General features: G+C 52.6%; 1 protein-coding gene and 1 pseudogene across 1 annotated transcript in view; both read right to left on the bottom strand.

Moving 5' to 3' along the window:
• The window catches only part of IQSEC1 (IQ motif and Sec7 domain ArfGEF 1), a 384,351-nt gene that overhangs the window by 165,331 nt on the left and 200,277 nt on the right, over positions 1-18,743 (bottom strand).
• On the bottom strand, positions 754-17,588 carry LOC118357223 (annotated as a pseudogene).

Genomic DNA, 18,743 nt, shown 5'->3' with positions numbered 1-18,743 from the left:
GCGTGGCACAGGAGGACACCAATGCCCCCTGCTCAAGACGGCGGGGTTGGACCTTCACCTGTCCGCGGAGGACACAGCATCCTGTCCCCACCCCAACCGTCCAGCCAACCTTCCAACAGGCATGGCTGGTCACGAATGAGCTGGGCACAAGAGGCTTTTTCCAATAGACATGCTGAAGGCTATACCAAAAGCCAAAATGGAAGAAGTGGCGTTGAAGACCCTGCTGTATATGGATTTGGGGGGATTACCTGCCCTCAGAGATAAGGAATTTCACAGGCCAACGGAGACCTACTGACTAACAGCCTTTTTCTCTTCGTCACCACCAAAACATACCTCCGCTGCAGGAGACAAACGCTGACACCTCAGCCCGGTGGCCAGCTCCCTCGGCGAGCCACCTGCATGGCAGCCCACCCCTCCCCCCACCAAGCCCCCACTCCAGCTCCACACTCAGCTGGGGCCCCTCTGGCTTCTGGCCCTGAGTTTCAGGCATAAACCTGTCACATATACTCACAAGTAGCGTCTTCGGCAAGCCATCCTGTCTGGGGGCAGTTTTCCCCTTCTCTCGCTCTCCAGCTGGGAAGGCTCAGCGTGGTTAGAGGAGGAGCAGGATGCTCAGGCGAGAAGTGGAAGGGAATAAAATTAAATTGAGGGGCGAGTCACATTCCCGGGGGCGGCGGGCTCCTCCGCCCAGGCTGGGGCGGGAGCAGGGGGTTGGCAGCAGCAGGCTCCGAGGGGCCCCGGGCACAGCAGGGCTCACACCGTGCCCAGAAACCTGCGAAGTCGTCCAGTCACCATGGTCGCCAGGTTGGGCGGGGGCGTCGGCCTCGCTGCTACCTGGGACCACCTCGGGCTTTTTCCCTCCCGCACATCCGGGGTGGCTGAGCGCGGGGAGGAGGGGAGGACTGGGGGGAGTCTGCGCCCGCTTTGCTCTCGCAGCATCCGGAGGAGGGGCGGGCGCTCGCGAGCCTCCCCCCGCAAAGAGCCCAAGGAGCAACGTAGTGCGGCCGCGCTGGACCAATCGCCGAAGCGCTCGTCGCCATGACAACTGCAGCATCAGGCGCGGCCACCCGGCGGCGCCCTCGCTGCAAAGTCACCCGCCCGACAGAGAGCGCCCGCGGGGGTGCGAGGCTACCGCAGCCTGCCTGGCCCCTTCCTGGCTGGCGCTGGAAACCTGGAAGTCTGGTTGCTAAAATGCACGCGCTGCCCGGAGCCTGCGATGACGCTGCTTTCCAGGGTGGCTTCTCTGCCTTTGGCACAGAGACATGCAAGCCATGGAACGCACAGGCTGGCGCCCTGGAGTCAGGCCCACCGATTCCAAGCCTGGCTTTGCCTCCTAAGGGCCTCGAGGCCTTGGGCAAGCCGCTTCCCTTCTGGGAGCCTCGATTGATGCTACTGTAAAATGGGATCATTACGCCTACGTCACACACAGTAGCTGCATAGATGCACAGCTGTTATTATTTGTGCTGGCCATGCCCTGGAGCTAGGGAGAATTTCTGGTCTAGCTGTGGCGCCCACTCACTCACTCATTCATTCGACAAACACCCCTGACCACTTTCCACGTGCCAGGCACTGCTTGTGGATGGTCAACTCAGTGATGAAGAAGGCAATGCTCTCAGTATTTACATCCCAAGAGGGAAACAGGAAATCAACAGATAGTCAACTATATAATTTTACATGGTAGGGGTGAGGACAAGAAGTAAAGACGATGGAGGAGAGAGGCGGATAATGGGAGGGAAGGAGGAAGACATCTCTCAGAGGGGGCAGTCAGGGAAGGCCTCTCTAAGAGCGCACATGTGGGCTGAGACCTGACTAGTGGAAGATCTAGGGAAGGAGCATTCCAGGCCGAGGGAAGAGCCAGTGTCAAGGCCCTGAGGCAGAAATGAGCAGAGTGTATTTGAGTAACACTGAGAAAGCCAGTGTGGCTGGAGTGGATGAGCCACAAGGAGGTGAAGGTGAGAAGGTCCACATCCCTCCTCTTCCCCCAGATTCACTTTTCTTTCATGCACAGATCTCTCTCTTTTCTTACCGGATGCTTAACTGATCAGAGTCTGTTTCCCTATCTGTAAATCAGGAATCCAAAACCTATCTCAGATATATACACATCTATAAGTTTTATGTCCATTATAATCCTTATGACAACCTCAATGAAGGATATGATTATCTTCCTATTTTAAGGGGAGAAAATTAAAGCCAGGGGTTTAGCAGCTGCCCCAGAGTCACACAGCTGGTGAGTGGTATGCCAGGGGTGTCTGGCTTGAGTCCTGACCCTTAAGCACCTGCAAAGCTTCCTCATTGGGAAGATTACATGAGGGAAGAGGTATGAATGCCTCGCCTCTGGTTGACAGCTCAGAGGGCCATTCCCTTTTTCCTATCCTGTCTGGACTCTCAGACCCGCTGAAGTTAGGGCAAGGAGGAATGCTGCATCCTTGAGTTTTGTTCCTTTCCTGACAGTGGAGAAAATGGAGCTCAGAGAAGGTGAGTGACTTGCCTGAAGTTGTACAGCATTGAGTGGCAGAGGTGGGACTGGAACCCAGTTCTGGCCCCATGTCCTGTATTGGAGCAGGGGTAGAGCTGAGCATCGGAGTGACTGTGGTAAATGTGGTAAATGGCATCAGAACTGCATGATGCTTCCCGATTCACCCTCTGGAAGCAAATCTTGGAGTAACCAATCTTCCTACACCGTGCACTTCCCTCCCTGAGAAGAATGCAGTCGTCATGGACGAAATTCACATTTTTGTGGGCTTAACATGTACGGATCACGCTCTTACCTCCCCCCCATCCCCACCGTCTCTCCTGACTGAAGTTCCACAAGATTTTAATAATAATGCAAACATAACAACTACAACCATGAAGGCTTCACAAGATCATTTTGTCAGATCCGATGGTTAGTGAATCCTCAGAAGTAGGTGGATTGCCACCCCCCTGCAGAGAGGTCTCACCTCTACACAGCAGAGCCCACTCACTCGAAGCCACATCTCTGTGACTCCCAAGCCCGGGGCCCTAGCAACTCCCCTCACGGTCTCCTGAAAGTGGGGATTATTTTATCACACCCATTTTCCAGAAGAGGAAACTGAGGCTCAGAGCACAGACAGCCCCTGATTGCAGAGCCAGCACCATCATCCTTTTCCTGGGTTTCCTGCTCTGTGGAGCCTTCTGGGCAGCGGGGGTGGGGGTGGGGGATGGCACCCATCTGCGTATTCGTTGCTCTCTGGCACTTCTTCCTTATAAGCTTACATGTCTGTTTCTTCTATGGTATGTTGTTAATTTCAAAATAGGGCAAATGGCGAAGACCCCAGTGTTCAGAAACAAATGCCAAGAGGGTAGGCAAGTGTTTACAGGACACCTGGGCTGTTCTGATTTCTGACGGTGGTGGGTCAGGCATCAGGGAGTCTCCAAAAATCATGGAGCCAAGGCCTGGTGGGAATTGGTGTTGGGACAGCAGCAGCCACCACTCACTCTCAGGGTCCCTCTAAAGATGCCCGCAGGCCCACCCCGCACTCCCACCTTGTCACTGTGGACCCCTGGAAACAACCCAGACTAGAAGGAGCAAGTGGCTGACAAAGAGTGGGTGGGTAAATTTTCCACATCCAGGACTCCCCTCCCCGACTGGAAAATTCCAACCTGCCGGCTGATAGGCACATTCACACAGGGAGCGTCTGGCTCCTGCACTCCGCTGCCGATGTGCCCCCATCTGTCCCCAGCGTGAAAGGAGCACAATAGCATTTGGCAAGAGGGCGGACATAAAGAGCTGGAGCACACCGTCCACAGATCCTCAGGTCACAGCACCTTCCAGACGGGCAGCTCTAGAGTCCCAGGGATCGAACCTCTTCCATGGGGGCAGTATGGAGCCCCAGCCCTCGTGCTCAGGCCACCAACTGTTCTAACCATGGAAGCACAGAACCATCCCCATTCTGACTCTTCAAAGCTCAGAATCACAAATCTTTCAAATCCCGGGTTTTTTTTTTCCCCCCTTTTAGCTTAAGCTTTATATTTTAAAGAAACAAAACTTAATTGCACGAATAACCCAAAGATCTCTTCTCTTTGAACAAAAGAAAATCCCCTGGCCCACTCCCCTTGCCCACCCCTGCAGAGGTAACTGATGTCCTCTGTTTGGAGCACATCCTTCCAGAACGTTTGTGAGGCAGGTAGCTACATTTATAGGCCTGTAGAAAATATAAAGAAGTACATGGACCCTAGAAAATGGTATCTTATTAAATTACGAAATTTTTAAAATTTGAGTTTCACGACACCAAAAGGCATAAAGATAACTGCAGTGAACTTCGGTGTCCCCAGCACCTACTACAAGAATTAGGACACAACGAATCTGATGGAAACCCCGTTGCCACCTCTGTTCTCTCCTCCCCAGCCCTTCCCAATTCACATACACACGTGAATTCACTCCAAAGTGAATCGTCCTATACATTGCTCCTATCCTTACAGGTGCCCACAAAGGGCAGGAATGCTTGCCCACTTTTTTAAACTTTACACAAATGGAATCACACTGCACGTCGTTTTCTGCAATTCTCTTTCCCCAGATGGAATCTCTAAAGCAGACTCTTCTTTGCTGAGTTGCCAAATCACAGGCTTTTCTGATCCCAGCGGTGGGCTGGGCTCCTGGAGCTGGGAGGGGTCCGGCAGGTTCGTGCACAGCCTGCCTTGAGCTTGAACCCTCTGCTCCTCACGTGCAGGCGGCGGAGGCAGGGAGGAGGTAGCTACAGCAATTATCTCTGGAAACAGACTCCTGGAAGCTTGGTAAACACCCTATCTGCAATGCACCGAATCCCACCAAGGTGCCCTGTCCCCTGTCCTAGGGGAGAAGCCCAGCCCCTGGCCCCAGGATACAATGGCTGCCGCTTCTCAATGCCATTTGGAGCCCTGGCCGATGGAGGCTTGGAAGGCACGGGTCTGGCATCAGTCTCTCTCCCGCTGCTGTGCCAGGCTGGCCAAGGACGGCCCTGGTCCACGGAGTCGGCCGACACCAGGAGGACACTCGCTGCAGATGCTCCCGCTGCATCTGGGCTGTGCTGGTGGGTGTGAGGAGGCGTGGGAGTCAGGCGCACCTTGGTGTGTCCCTTCTGCAGGGCTGGGACTCTGTCCTGCTCACCTAGAGGGCGGGAACCAGCAGGAGCAGAGGATGCTGGGAATAGCCTCATGCCCTTCTGAGCCTCCACTCATGAGCCTGTGAGGGGCCCGCAGCCCGATGGAGGGGGGCGCGTGACCATGAATGAGAGACACCATTGGCCAAGTGCTTGGCCAAGGTTGGACCAGCCACAGACCCTAAGCCAGAGCCGATGGGTCTGAGTGTGGCCTGGGGTGTGGGCTTCCACCCTCTCCTAATAGGTGGCTATACCCCCTCTGTGCTCCCCCACCCCCCAAGGCCCTGCACCTTCTCAGCAGGCAATGTAGCCTGGTGGTCAAGGCCGGGAGCCACCTGTGCCAACGGCCATGTGACTGTGGGCAGGTAACCCATCTATGCACTGAGGCTCACAGGGCGTCTCCCTCTACCTGCAGGTAAAGACTAAATGAGTTAACAGGTGCAAAGCAGTTAGACCATGGCCTGGTACAGTCTACTCGCACTAGAAGTGTTAGCCAGTGTGGTCATGATTCTCGAGCTGGCTGGGCTGCTGGGAAGTTCACAGAAGTGAAATTCGCTGGGCACTGGAGTCAGAAGACCAGGCTAACACCTCCCCACTCCCCGATGCCCCCAGCTGAAATGAGAGCACCCGGTGGGCCCCAAACCGACCTCACAGCACCTCCCATTTCTCACCTTTCTGATTAATTTGACTAATATTTTTCTTAAATCTTAAAAATAGTTTTTATTCAGAAGCTAAACTGTCATTATGGTACATCGTGTACTTAGTGGGCTAGTTACACCACCAATAAACATTCAAATAAATAGGAGCATGAAAGAAAAACCGCTGCCCTGAGGCCCTCTCTTGGCCTCAGGGGTCTGAGGGTCCCCAGCTGGGAAACCCTGGGCTCATGCTGGGGACACCAGGCAGGGGGAGCTCAGGGCGGGTGTCCGCGCAGGCAGTGGGAAAGGCCGTGCTCATGAGCTGGGTCAGGACAGACCAGGAATACGTGTGGCAGTGTTTGGGGAAGGCCACAGGGCTGTTCATGGTTACGGTGGCGTTGGAGACTGCCTCTTAACTTTCCAGGAAGCCCTCCTGCCTTGTCTCGGCTGCGGGGTTCTATGTGTGCATGTGTGTGTGTGTGTGCGTGTGCGTGTGTGTTGTGTGTGTCTATCTGGGTCTATCTTTGGTGATTTGCACTGCTCGGAAACAGAGTGGAAAGGCCTCAGGCCCATATGAGGGGGGCAGCAACCCTCCATGGACACCTTACATCATCGCCACAGTCTGGTCTCCAGGGTGGTCTCCTCCTGGGTCTTCACAGGGATCTACAAAGCCGTGCTGGGCTCTGTGTGTCGTTGGGGACCAGTAAGTGTGGCCACCCACTGCCCAGCCCCCAGCTCCTAGGGCCATGAGCATTCCCTGACCACAAAGCAGTACTAATTCTCTATCCACTTGTATCTTCATCCATAGAATGCTGACTACTTCTTGCTTGGGGTCAGGCCCAGTCTAGGCAGTGGGGGGACTAAGGTGAGAGAAAGCCACATGTCCTGCCTGGGGTAAGGGAACAGGTCTTGAGGCCTGTGGTGGACAGCCGACCCCTCGCCCCACCCAGTCGCTTCCCCTCTTGGCAATCACTTCTGTACCCTGCTCAGTGTCTGGGGCTCAGGTAAGGCTGATGCTACTCCCAGGAACAGGTATGGCACTCAAGCTGGGCCCATGACAGGCAGGCCCAGACTTCACTGGCATTGTCAGGAGAGATAAACTCTGGACTTGAACTTGAATGTAAACCTGAAAGATAGGAGCCGGCACTTTCCATGGGGCTCCTTGAGAAGGGGGCCAGTGCAGGGGAAAGTCAGACTCAGAGCATAAGAGGGACAGATCCAGTGTCAGCATGGGAACCTCTGCATCCAGTCATGCCTGTAGTTTTGAGGTTAGGTGAGCTGATAATCCCATTTCCTTTAGGCCAGGTTGAAGCGGGTCCTCTGTCACTTACAACCGAAAGTCCTAACACATGTGTCTCCTAATAGTTATGATTCCGAGTGAATATTATAATACTGAGTGACTGCTTCAATGGAGAATACAATGTGGTATGGGGGAAGGAGGGCCAAGTTTCTGGAAAAGGGATATAGGAAGGAAAAATGGAAGCTTCCTGGAAGGCAGGATGTTGAAGCTGAGTCTAACAGGATGACCAGAAGCTTGTCGGGCAGACAATGCAGGGAAAGGCATGCATGCAGGTGGAACAGCAGGTGTAAAGGCCTGGAGGTGAGAAGAACAATAATGAGGGTCAACTTACCAAATGGCGTGGGCTTCATGGTGAGGGTAATGGGGAGCCACAGAAGGATTCTGAGCAGAGGAGGGATATATGACTAAATAAATCCCTTCATGGGGTATGGGTTTAGAGGTTAGAGGCAGGGGGACAGTGCCTTTGGAGAAGGGGAACGGTGTGTCTTTAGGCTTGTGGTGGACAGCCAGCCAGCACTTCTCTCGGCCTTGAATACGTCATCGGGGGGGGCGGATGGGAGAGAAGAAATGCATTGGGGAGAGGTGTGGATGAGGTATGATGGGGAGGCTAGGGCCAAAGGCAACACCCAGGTTCCTAGCTTGGGCACTGGGTGGATGGTGGTGCCATTTACCTACATGGGGACACAGGAGGTGGTGCAGGGTGCAAGGAGAGATGACCCCACTCCTTTTGGATGCGTTGGGGCTCAGTGCCTCGGGGACATCCAGGAGAAGCATCCAGGAGGCTGTAAGAATCTGGCTGGAGGCACAGCACCAGGAGATCAGGGTGGGGAGGGAGTGGGGGTGAAGGGGGAAAGCTGGGCAGAGCCCTGGGCATGTGGACACTTATGGGAAGAAGCAAAAGCCAGAGCAGGGAGGTGGTGGGAAGAAACCTGCTGAGCTCCCCTGCCCACCGGTGCGAGCTCCATGCCTTCCCATAACACATCCCCGCGAGAGCGCGCTCACTCCCAGCCCGGGACTGGGCTGCGTTCCCCAGCCCCACCCCTCAGATCCTTCCTGGGGATCCACCATCTGCCCTGTCCCTGCCACAGTGAATCAGGCCCTGCCCCTGGCTCCCCAAGGACCTGACATAACATAAAGGCATTTCTTAGCAAAAAAGAATCCAAAATAGGCACCAAGCTTCATGCTCAAAGATGTTTATCACAGCGTTATTTATAACAACAATAAACTAAAACTCCAAACAAATATCAAGGTCCAACAAATAGGAGCCAGCTACAAATACACTGTTCTGCATGTGCTGGGCTGCCATGTGATCTTTAAAAGGGAAGTTTGCAAGCAATCATGTTGACAGTTGTTAGTTAGACAAAATGTAGGTCAACAAAGTGTGTATTCGGTACGAACCCTGCAATATGAGTGTAACACAACTAGAAACATGCCAATATACCACCATTAAGAGTCCGCACCTCTGGTGGTGGAAGTACTGGTCAATTTTATTTCCCTTTTCATTTTAATTGATTTTTTTGTAATTTCTACAACATGCTTAACTAAAATAAGGGGAAAATGTTGCATTCTGTGGGGGTTAGCGACACGTCTGGAGTCAGGTGGGGGCTTGAATCCAGCTCCCCCACCTGCCTCAGCGCTGGCCCGTCCTAGCTCCTCTCTCGGGCTGGTTTTCCCTCGGAGGATCCAACCCCGCCCCTCACACAGGGCTGTATGGGAACCAAATGAGTGGAATAGGCGGTGCACCAGGAAGAGTGGGTGCCCAGGACAGGTGTTGCACAAAGGTGACCAGCATCCCCAGGGGTCCTAAAATCAGGATACCATGGTGGGCGCCTGGGTGGCTCAGTCAGTTAAGCATCTAACTCTTGGTTTCGGCTCAGGTCATGATTTTGGGGTCGTGGGATGGAGCCCTGCCTCAGGCCCCACGCTCAGTGGGAAGTCTGCTTCAGGATTTTCTCTCTCCCTCTGCCCCTCTCCCTGCTCACTGGTGTGCGCTCTCTCTCTAAAATCAATAAATAAATCTTTAAAAAAAAATCAGAATGCAGTGCAGGTGACCCTTGGGCACAATGTGCTGGGCTGGGTGCTGGCTGTAGCCCTGAGTGGGTCCTACTGGACTGAGCGCCTGAGGTGGACCAAAGGGCCCCTTTCGGGCCCCTGATAGAGTCTTCAATGTTCCGTTGTAGATGGTACCACAGTGAGTCCCCTTGCAGCCTCTGACTCACTGGGTGTCCTCACCCACATTACAGATGGGGATGGAGGCTGGACACGAAGCCTGAGGTTCCCTCTAGAACCTCCCCACAGAGCTCGTTCCTGGCCTGAGGGGCATGTGGGAACCCAGGCTTAGAGTGAGGCTCCGCTGGGCTCCAGAGGGTAGGGGAAGCTGTCCAAGTTCTTCCTGTAGAGCCTCAGGCCTGGAGGCCAGGCTGGGCCTGCGGAGAGGACCATGAGCCAGGCTGACCCTGGGGAGCTCGGGTCCTGCGGTCTCCTCTCCCCACACCTCCAGCTGGCTCTGGGCCCGAGTTTCCCTCTGCCAGTCACCTGCTTGTTCTTACCAGATTCTCTAGGCCAGCGGGGGCTGATCCGGCTGCTGACCTGGGCTGCCAAGGCGGCCCGTGTGGGAGGGCTGGGGTCCTGAGTCACCCCACGCAGACGAGACACACAGCCCATCTGACCTGAGGAAGGCTGCCCCGAGGGCAGGCTGGGGTGGGAGAGGCTGGGGGCACAGCAGGCACGGACCTGGCTCTCAGGCCTCAGTTGAGGTCTCAGCCTCCCGCTTACCGGCTGTGTGACCTTGGGCAAGTGACTGTCCATCTCTGTGCCTCGGTTCCTACCCTGGAAAATGGGAAAAGCAGATCCCCACTGAGAATGAGCACAAGAAGGGTTATGGGAGATGTGTCTGCCACAGCACACACTCAGTGAAGGCTGAGCTCAGGGAGGGCATACTAAGCATAAGTGTCCTTGGCCGCTAGAGGCCTGTCTCGGTCTCCATTCTGGTTCATCCTTAGGAGAGGGGTCTGGGGGAAGCTAGGTACATGGAGACACCCTTGGGAGTGGGAACCAGAGGGAGTCTTCTCTGGGAGGACCAGAGAAGGGGTTCTCTGGGGCTGCGGCCTAGTCATACTGTGGCATATCATCTTGCACAAACACAAATCAGATCCATCTTGCTCTGGCTTCCCATGACCCTCAGAATAGAATCCACATGCCTGGCCTGGCATCACAACTCTGCCACTCTTATTCACATGCTGACATTCATCCCTTTGCCCACTCTGTTCCGTGCCAACCTCGCTCCTGCCTCAGAGCCTTTGCACACGCTGTTCCCTTTATTAGAACACCCTCCCTCCCCCCTCCCCGCGCCCCCCCCCCATCACTGCACGGCTTACTCTCTAGAGCTCAGCTCAGAGATCACCTCTTTGTGAGGCATTTCCTGAGCATCCTTGCTGAAATGCCCCCCCCACCCCATGCCCATTTTATTTCATCCAGAGCATTTAAACTCATCCTGTTCAGTTGTTTTTTCTTTTTCTACATGTCTGCCCTCAAGAGAATGGGTTGGGTCCCCAGTGGCAGAGTCACCACCTGTGACTTGGTCATCACAGCCTCTCCCAGTACACTGATGGGGCCTGGCATACAGTAGGTGCCTAATAAATGTTCACCAACTGAAAGAATAAATGGATACTCTCAAGCCACACTACCTGGCTCATGCCCACTGATCAGAGGGAACAAGGGCACCACCCTATAGCTTCTCATTATTCCCACATGCCTCAACCTTTGCAGGTTTGGTAAAAATCCCAGCCCAGACGAACGTTCTTCCCACAGTCTAAATCTGCACAGGGTAATTACTTGCGCATTCGCACTAATAATAGGTCTTATGATTATAGTTTATTTGCTGCGATTTTAGTTAATGGACCGGATGGAATATTTGCATGTGGAAAGTTCCCCAGCTATTTCAGGGAGCTCCCAAACTCAGAGCTCAGAGGAGAAAGGCTCTTGATGCAGTAAGAGCCTTAAGTGCAGGCGACACCCCCCCCCCCCCCGCCTTATGTCTCTGTCTCCATCTCCTCACCTGTAAAATGAGGTGATAACACCTACCTTGCAGGGAAGGAGTCCGTAGGCCAATCCCAAACCTCCACTGCCACAAACACTGCGCCATGGGCTAGCGCTCTTTGTACCAGTATCCAAGCAATGGCTTGCTTTAAGTGGATTTTTTTTTTTTAACTTGAATGCATTTAAAAGGGAAACTTTCTTTCCCTGCCCTAAGTGGAAACCAGAATCATTTGTCTGAAACATATCTCATGGAAGAGAGACCCTGAGGTTTTGCGACACATTTATGGATTTGTGTGTTCAATGCCTGTCTCTCCCACTGGATCACTGGCTCCTTTCTCTATCCTCTAGACTGCTGAGCCCCCAGGGGTACACAGTAGATGCTCATCGAGTCAGTGGTGAATGAACCGATGGCGGAGTCCCACCAGCAGGAGAACTGAAGGCTCCAACGGAGCTGGCCCTCCATGCATCTGTTCATTCTGTGCCTACTGCATGAGCACCTACTGTGTGCCGGCACCTACTAGGTGCTGGGAAACAGCAGTAAACGAGACGATGTCTTTTCGGTTCCTCTCTCCTTCCCAGTCCCCTCACCTGGCTCCTCCTTGTCGCCTTGTCCCTGGCCACTTACTGTCCGCACTCACCCCTGGTGGTCTCACCAGCCTCCTGTCTTTGTAAACCACCCAGACGCTGACCATGCCCATGTTTATATTTCCAACGTTGACCTCTCTGCTAATGCTGGACCTAAGGTCCAGGAAGGACTTCTAGGACAGTGTAAGATCAGCTTCGCCCTCTCCCTCGAAAACGGCTCCTCCTGCTGTCTCATTCTTTTGGCAAAAGGCGGCTTCACCCTGCCACTTGCTCTCTCCTTCTCACGCCCCATGCCTCCCCTGCCTGCTTTGGCTTCTCCACGCCTCCGTGGCCCATCCTGGTCCCGGCTACCCTCTGGATGACCGGAGAAGCCTCTCTATTCTCTGATTCTGGCCTGGCTCTCGACAGCCTATCTACAGATAGCAGCCAGATTTGATCCTTCGGCTAAAAGTAAGCAAGGCATGTTAACCGTTCTGCTCAGCACCCTCCAGGGCTCCTGCCCCACTCGGAGTAAATACTGAAGTCCTTGCAATGACCCACAAGGCCCTGCATCATCCCCCTGACCTGTCTTCTGTCCCTCTCCCCCTTGCTCACTCTGCCCCTGGCGCAACAGCCTCTTCTTTCCTCCAGCCTGTGAGGTCCTCTCCTGCTCCAGGGCTTTTGCATGTGCTGTGGTTTCGGCCCAGGGGAATAGTAAACCTATTTAACAATAGGCACTGACCTGACCACTCGGAAACACCTCCTGTGATGCTAGGTATTAACTCCTTTGTTGCAAGTCCTGGGGATCTGTGAGGGGGACCAGGAGTGGGGTGGGGCAGCGTGGCAGCAGCCAAGGGGCCATTCTGGGGGCTCAGGCAGTGGTCTTCAACTTACTGGCATGAAAATCTTTCAATATTTTAACAAAGGCGTGTACTTGTTGAACATTAGCCCTGATTCGGCCTGGCCGCCTCCTCTCCCAGCCACCTGCTTACGGCTTTGTCTTCTCCAGGTCTTTGCTCAGGGTCCCCTCCTCAGTAGGTCCTGCCCGATCCCTTCCCCAGTACACACTGTCGGACCCCATTCATGCCTTTTCTCCTTAGCGCTTGTCACCCTCAAAACTCTGCCTTGCCCCCAAGTGGAAACAACTCAAGTACCCATCAAGAGATGAACGGATAAACAAACACGGTCTGCCATACAATGGAATATTATTTGGTCATAAAAAGGAAGGAAATCTGACACAGGCTACAACCTGTGTGTGGATGACCCCTGAAAACATTGCGGGAAGACATCAGTCACAGAAGACCACAGATTGTATGATTCTACTTACACGAAATATCCGGAATAAGCAAATCTCTCAGGGCAGGGTAGATCAGCGGCTGCCAGGAGCTTGGGATCTGGGGGGGTGTGGGGAGTGAGTTCATGGGGACAGGGTTTCTATTTGGGGTGATGAAGAGGTTCTGAAATCGATTTTGGTGATGGCTGTACAACTGAGCGATTACACTATAAACCACTGAATTGTACACCTTAACAATAACCATGTATTTTCAATTATGTATCCTGGTTTTCGGTCGGTCCCCTCCTCCCGTTACTGTGTTAGCTCCATGAAAATAAGGTTTCTGTCTGTTTTGTTGACTGCTATATTCCCAGTGTTTGGGACACAGTAGGTGCTCAACAAAACACTGAATGGGTGAGTGAATGAAATCTGAGCTCAAGGCACAGCTCCACAGCGAGCCCCAGCACTCAAATCCCCCATGTTGTCCCTCTCTGTGTCCGCATCCGCCCCCACTGCTGGCCAGGAGCGTCCCCGCAGGACAGGTCTATGAGGTGCGGAGGGTGAGGACGTCACAGGCCTCTCTTAGGGTAGGTCCAGGCACACACCTGGTCATCCATGCATCTGTTCATTCAATGCATGGATCCTCTTCTGGGCCACACCTCCTCCCCATACCACTGCCTGGGGCTCCTTTGCTCAATACACATTGCCTGGGCACACCTGTGTGTCCTGGGCATTTGCTGGGTGTGAGGGAGACACACTGGAAGACCTCATACCCTCTAACTGGTAGGGGCTGACTGGAGAGCTCTGATCTGGGGCTCATGACCAGGGTCCAGGAGGCTCCCCTCCCCTCCCCCCATGCTTGCTTGGCCGAGGACAACGAGGGCAGAGGGGTTGGGACTGCATCCACCAGCCCCCTGGATGCCTTGACCAAAAATGCCCTGCTGCAAGGGCAGCATGTGGGACCACACTGTCCTTCCCCTTCTCGCAGCCCATGTTCCTATCTCCCATGCCGGATTCCTATTGCCTTCCCCCATGGTGGTTTTATGTAAGCTGTAGCTGAGGGGGCGTGGCAGGACGATGATCTGCGTAGGAGGGAAATCGAAGGAGCTCCCTCCGGGCCGAGTGAATGACCCAGATGAGGACCTTGGGCAGGGAAGGGAGACCACGCTTACCCGCACTGACCAGGAGCTAAATGGGTTTCTTGAATTGAGCCTCAGATATCGCTTCCGGGAGCTGCCGAGGGCGGGTTTGGATGACTTGATGCAGTTATTTGTGTTCACGTTTGCTTTTTAAACATGTCCTTGCATAGTACATATGCAGGATTCCAAAGCGCAAAATGCCGAAGGTTTATGGTGAAAAGTCTGGTCTCGCCTCTACTCCAACCTTCTCAGCTCCGTGGCTCCCATTCATAGAGGCAACCACGGCTCTCAGGTTTTCTGGTAGGCTTCCTGTGAAGGAATTGTTTTGTTTTGTTTTTCCAGAAACAAGCAAATATGGGGCAAAGACTCTGAACAGATATTTCTCCAAAGATGATGTGCACATGGCTAATAAGCACATGAGAAGATGCTCAGTATCACCTGTCATTAGGAAAACGCACATAACGAGAAACTACTCCTTACCCGCGAGGACAGCTAAAGGAAAAAACACACGGTAACAAGGGCCGGGGAGGACGTGGAGAAGCAGGGGCCCTCACACGCTGCTCGTGGGAATGTGAATGGGGCAGCCGTCGACACAACCCCCCCCCCCAAACGTTCGCAGCAGCATTGCCCAGAACAGCCAAAGAGTGGAATAGACCCAGGTGTCCATCGACTGTCGAGTGGATAAATAAATAAAATGTGTCCTGCTCGGCGGGAAGCCTCCTTCTCCCTCTCCCTCTATCAAGTGTGTGATAGTTCTCCCTCTGCCTCCGTCCCTTCCCCCGGCTCGTGCTCTCTCTCTCTCAAATAAATGAATAAAATATTTTTAAAAATTCATTTATTTGAGAGAGAGAAAGTGCGAGAGAGCAGCAGTGGGAGAGAGAGAAGCAGGCTCCCCGAAGAGCAGGGAGCCTGACACGGGACTCGATCCCAGCACCCTGGGATCATGACCTCAGCCCAAAGCAGCTGCTTAACTGACTGAGCCACCCGGGCGCTGCACACAGTTGGCTCTTGAACAATGCGGGGGTGAGGGGCTCTGCTCCCCACGCAGCTGAAAATCTGCATGTAAGTTTTGACTCCCCCCAAACCTCACTAATATCCTACTGTTGACCAGAAGCCTCACCAACAACATAAACAGTCAGTTACTACATATGTTTATCTATTACACACTATATTCTCCCAATAAAGTAGAGAAAAAAAAATTAAGAAAATGATAAAAAAGAGAAAACATATTTACAGGGCTGTTCTGTACAAAATCCACCTGAGTGGACCCACACAGTTCAAACCCGTGTTGTGCAAGGGTCAACTGCACTACTATCAAGTGTGTGATAGCATTGTGTCTAAAAAACAATGTACATACCTTCATTAAAAAAGGTTTAGTTGCTAGAAAATTCTAACCATCATTTGAGCTTTCAGTCAGGCTAAATCTTTTTGCTGGTGGAGGGTGTTGCCTCGATGCTGACGGCGGCTGACCGGCGGTTGCTGACGGCTGGCGGGGGGGGGGGGGGGCTACAGCAGTTTCTTAAAATAAGACAACAATGAAATTTGCCGCATCTGCTGATTCTTCCTTCATGAACCATTTCTCTGTAGCCTGTGACGCTGTTTGATAGCACTTTACCCCCAGTAGAATTTCTCTCAAAATTGGAGTCCACCCTCTCAAACTCGGCCGCTTCTTTATCAACTAAGTTTAGGTCATATTCTAGATCCTTTGTTGTCATTTCAACAATCTTCACAGCATCTCCACCAGGAGTAGATTCCATCTCAAAAACCACTTTCTCGGCTCATCCATAAGAAGCAACTCCTCATCCGTTCAAGTTTGATCATGAGATTGCGGCAGTTCAGTCGCGTCTTCAGGCTCCCCTTCTAGTTCTAGTTCTCTTACTATTTCCACCACATCTTCAGTTACTTGCTCCCCTGAAGCCTTGAACCCCTCAAAGTCATCCATAAAGGTTGGAATCAACTTTTTCCACACTCCTGTTCATGGTGTTATTTTGACCTCTTCCCATTCATTCCCACGAGTCATGAATGTTCTTTTTTTTTTTTTTTTTAAGATTTTATTTATTTATTTGACGGAGAGAGAGAAAGAGCACAAGCAGGGGAGGGGCAGGCAGAGGCAGAGGCAGAAGCAGGCTCCCCGCAGGCCAGGGGGAGCCTGATGCAGGGCTCAATCCCAGGACCCTGGGATCAGGACCTGAGTCGAAGGCAGACGCTTAACCAACTGAGCCACCCAGGTGCCCGAGTCACGAATGTTCTTAATGGCATCTAGAATGGTGAATCCTTTCCAGAAGGTTTTCCATTGACTTTGCCCAGACCCACCAGAGGAATCACTATCTGTGACAGCTAAACAGCTTCATGAAATGTATTTCTTAAACAGTAAGACTTGAAATCAAAATGATTCTTTGATCCACAGAATACAGAATGGATATGTTGCCAGGCATTAAAACAACATTAATCTCATCGTGTATCTCCATCAGAGTTCTTGGGTGACCAGGTACATTGTCAATGAATAGTAATATTTTAAAAGAATCTTCTTTTCTGAGCAGTAGGTCTCAACAGTGGGCTTAAAATATTCAGTTAACCATGTTGTAAACAGATGTGCTCTCATCCAGGCTTTGTTGTTCCAGTTACAAAGCATAGGCAGAGTAGATTTAGCATAATTCTGAAGGGCTCTAGGATTTTCAGAGAGTAAATGAGCACTGGCTTCAACTTCAAGTCACCAGCTGCATTAGGTCCCAACAAGAGAGTCAGCCTGTCCTTCGAAGCGTTGAAGCCAGGCATCGACTTCTCTTGATCTCTGAAAGTCCTAGATGGCATCTTCTTCCACTAGAAGGCTGTTTCATCTGCATTGAAAATCTGTTGTTTAGTGTAACCACCTTCATTAAGGATCTCAGCGCGATCTCCTGGGTAACGTGCTGCAGCTTCTACATCAACACTTGCTGCTTCCCTTTGCTCTTTTATGTTATGGAGACGGCTTCTTTCCTCCACCTCAAGAACCACCTCTGCTAGCTTCACACTTCTCTTCTGCAGCTTCCTCACCTCTCTCCGCCTTCTCAGAATTACGGAGAGTTAGGGCCTTGCTCCCCATTAGGCTCTGGCTAAGGGAAGGTTGTGGCTGGTGTTCTCTTCTCTCCAGACCACTACAGCCTTCTCCATATCAGCATTCAGGTTGTTACACTTTCTTACCATTTGTGTGTTCACTGGAGTAGCACTTTTCATTTCCTTCAAGAACTTTTCCTTTGCGTTCACAACTTGGCTAACTGTTCGGTGCAAGAGGCCTAGCTTTTGGTCTGTCTCAGTTTGCAACATGCCTTCCTCACTAAGCCGAATCATTTCTAGCTTCTGATGTAAAGTGAGAGACGTGACTCAGTTTCACTTGAACAGTTAGAGGCCACGGTCAGGTTATTAACTGGCCTGATTTCACTACGATTGTGTGTCAGGGAGCAAGGAAGCCCGAGGAGAAGGAGGGGGACGGGGGATAGCTGGCCAGTGGAGCAGTCAGACCGCACACCTTTATCGATTAAATTCCCCACCTGACATGGACATGGTCCACGACACCCCAGAACAGTTACAAGAGTAACATCAAAGATCACAGGTCACAGATCACCATAACAAATACAGCAACGACAAAGAAGTTTGAAACATTGCAAGAATTACCAAAATGTGACAACGAGACATGAAGGGAGCAAATACTGTAGGAGAAATGGTACCCCCAGATTTGCCTGAATCAGGATTGCCACAAACCTTCAGTTTGTAAAAAATGCAATATCTGCAAAGTGCAATAAAATGAGGTATGCTTGTACTCACAAAATATTTGATGAATGAATGAATGAATGAATGAATGAGTCTGCTTAGAGGACAGATAAAGTCGCTGGGCTTTTTACTCAAGGGATCCGACCTCTTCCTTCGCCACCAACCCGGCCAACTTCCCTCCCTCCTCACCTTCCTTCTTGGCCTCCCTGCGAATCCCTCCTCCATGGCTACTGCAGAGGCAGGGGCTGGGTCCTGGAAGGTCCTGGAAGCCCCATGTGAGACAGGCCCCATGATACTCCAGAGAAGCCCCAGCTTCACCCTGGCTGGCCTCTCTGAGTCAGCCGCCCACCCCCGTGTCCACATCCAGCCAGTCCTCAAGTCCTGGCCCGTCGTCAAGCCTGCCTTTGGATTCACGGAAACTGAATGGCTCTGACATGGAAGCAAAGACAGGGGTTTCCCTGAGAAAGCCACATCCACGGGGAGCCCCTGCCAGCCCTGAGGGCCCTGGAGCCCAGGGATGTTCCCATGAAGTTCTCAGAAGTTCTGGGGTTGGTCCAATCCCAATGTCATGGGGTGTAATACTCAGATATACCAGCAGAGGGCAGTGTGTGGCTGCTACAAAGTCCTGGAAAGAGTTGCCTACAAAATCTTCGGTACCCGAGGAGATCCGGAGAGGCCCAAAGCACCTGGCTCTCTCCCAAGCCTGCCCATGAGACCACCACTACCCTCCACGTCCATGCCCATGCTTTACTCCCTGGCTATAATGCCGTCTCCTCATCTCTGTCTCTGACAACCCGAATTCCTTCTGCTCCTTCATGTTCTTAAGGGTTAATGGGGCTTTGTCTGCACACCTGTCCCCAACCCTGTGCATAGAACACAGTTCACCAAGACGCCCCTCACGCCCTAAATGCTCTGGCCCCGGCTCATCCCCCTGGGCTCACCCCCCAA

The sequence above is a fragment of the Zalophus californianus genome, chromosome 1 (genome assembly GCF_009762305.2).
Source record: "Zalophus californianus isolate mZalCal1 chromosome 1, mZalCal1.pri.v2, whole genome shotgun sequence".
In the NCBI taxonomy this organism is placed as follows: domain Eukaryota; kingdom Metazoa; phylum Chordata; class Mammalia; order Carnivora; family Otariidae; genus Zalophus; species Zalophus californianus.
This window is presented reverse-complemented; position numbering and strand designations above follow the sequence as displayed.